This window comes from Belonocnema kinseyi, chromosome 1 (assembly GCF_010883055.1).
Source record: "Belonocnema kinseyi isolate 2016_QV_RU_SX_M_011 chromosome 1, B_treatae_v1, whole genome shotgun sequence".
NCBI classification, from domain to species: Eukaryota; Metazoa; Arthropoda; class Insecta; order Hymenoptera; family Cynipidae; genus Belonocnema; species Belonocnema kinseyi.
Genome location: NC_046657.1, coordinates 77,173,382 through 77,176,113, shown reverse-complemented (window position 1 = coordinate 77,176,113; position 2,732 = coordinate 77,173,382).

The window sequence follows — 2,732 nt, the reverse complement described above, 5'->3', positions numbered from 1 at the left end:
TTAAATAAATAATAATCTTTCATACAAATTTTAGAAAAAATTAAATCGTGTGCGTATGTAATTTTAAAAATTAAATTTAGATACTCATTTCGCACATTCTCAAACATTTCAAACAATTAGATATTTATAAGCGATTATGATGAAGGTATTTAGGATAAAAAGAAACTTTTAGTGTACAAATTATAGTTGACATTAAATTACATAACCTTAAAGTCAATTATCAAACAATTTAATCTAATTTAAAGCAATTAAAATTGAATCCTTATGTAATTTAATATTGTGAAAAAAGTTAAGCATCAGTAATTGTTTTCAAAGTAATCAATTTATTTTATTTTAAAAAAATTCATCGGTTAATATCTAATTAATCAGTTTATACCATACAAAGCAATAAACAATTATTTCCATTGAACTGGGAGTGACACATTCAAACGTAGCGTGTCGTCGGTGAGTCGGCTCTACTACATGTTGCGTAGGCCAGCCTCCTGTAAAGCCGAAAATGCACGAGCACGAGTCCGAGCCCCCCCCCCCCCTCATTTCACGATTCGTTTTCTGTGGCTGACCAGTGATCCCAGATCTGAAACGAGATGTGGTCCAATGCTATGACAGGGCTATGTCAGTTTGGTAATAGTAGGAGACGGTATAATGACTGGGTGGTGCGCGCAACCCATTTCAGGGTGAAATTAGAAAATTCAAACTTTTAAATCTGAAAATGATTTATTTGAGGTGGAAATCTTTTGAATTTTGAACTTTTAAAACTAAAACTTGACCAATTTTTAATTCAGAAATTTTTCATTGAAACGCTCAATAATTCGTATGAAACGTATAAAATACAAACTTTTAACGCCTTTCAATTTTACTCTTTTTTTTATCAAATTATGTTAAAATAAGAAATTATCGATTTTAAATTTTTATGACTTTAACATTTTAAAGATTTCTGGTTAAAAAATAATATTACCAGAAAGATGAATTTTTTAACTGAAATCAATAATCTTCAATCAAAATCTGGACTTTTTACAAATAAGTTTAAATTTTAGCCAAGTAGTTGAAATTTTAACAAAAAAATTGTGTATTCTAAAACAACAAAAAATTAATTTAAGAAAAAAGACAAATGTTACAGCAAAATTAATAAATTCTCAATCAAAACAAATTTTCAGTCAGATAGTTAAGTTTTAATACATAAAATATGAAATGTCTTTCAAAGCAGATCAATTTTCAAACCAGAAAGAAAAATTTGCTACAAAACAATTGAACTTTAGGCCCAAAGAAATCAATTTAAAAAAAAACTTTCATTTTCAAAGAAATAGTTACATTTTCAACTAAAATGATGAAGCTTCAACAAAAATAGTTCAAATTTTAAATTAAAATCTGTTGAACTCATCCAAAAATATATCAATTTTACACGAGAGTTAACTTTTCAGTCACTAAGGATTTTTTTTTAATTGTTGAATTTCAAAGCCAAAAAGATTATTTTTTTTTACAAAACAGTGTAAACATTTGTTTAACGAAATAGTTCAAGGACTCCTGGTTAAAAAGTATAAACCAAAGCTATTATTTTTTTTCAGTTGAAAATTCAAATGTTTTTTTAGACAGTTCTATTTTCAAGATTGTCAATTCGTCAATAAAACTTTTGAGTTTGGACATATAAATAAAAATATAAAAATGAATAATATAAAGTAACTGAAAATAAAAGAATTGAATTTATAATTTAAAAAGTTTCCAATTAAAAAAAGAATTTTAATTAATCCATTTTTATTGATCAAAATGATTTAGGCCTAAACATTTAAAAATGTATTGGTTTATTCTTCAATTCAGAGCATTAAAAATAATAGCTTTGGTTTATATTTTTAACCAGAAGTCTTTCAACTATTCCGTTTAAAAAAACTTTACACTGTTTTGTAGAAAAATCATCTTTTTGGCTTTGAAATTCAACAATTTAAAAAAAAAATCCTTATTGACTGAAAGTTCAACTATTGTGTAAAATTGATATATTTTTTGATGAGTTTAACAGTTTTCAATTGAAAATTTAAACTTTTTTGTAGAAGATTCATCATTTTAGTTAAAAATGTAACTATTTTTCTTTGAAAATAAAAGTTTTTTTGTAATTAATTTTTTTGGGCTTAGAATTCTATAAAAATTTCAGTTTTTGGCTGCTAGATTTCAACAAAGTTGTTAAGTTTAAAAAAAGGAATGACTGACCACGAAGATTAATGTTCTGCTACAAAAAAAAACAGTAAAATTATTACGTAAAAGTTAATTTAAAAGCAAAAATTAGAACCATCAACCTTAATTATGATTCCTTTACAAGACAAATATTTTTTTACAAATTAGTTCAATTTTTAGTCAAATTATTAACTTTTCATCCAATGAAGATGAACCTTTAACTGACAAAATGTGTTTTTAAGAAGTAGTTAAATCTTTGATAAAAATATGACTTTGAATTAATACATTTTCATTTTTAACAAAATAATTAATATTTCAACAAATTAACAATAAGTTTAGTCGAACGAGACAAATTCGGAACCAGAAATATAATTGTACTACCAGGCCACTTTTCCTTTTAGGACTACACGACTGCTTAAATATTAAGATTCTCTTCAATTTTGGGAAGATGTAGAGAATTATTCTTCCTGTTTTAACACTCCGTTACACGCGCACCCTGTTGGAGCACCGATACACGCGTCGTATCTGTGGGATACACAATCTGTTCATTAACAAGTAAATAAGAAAAATGA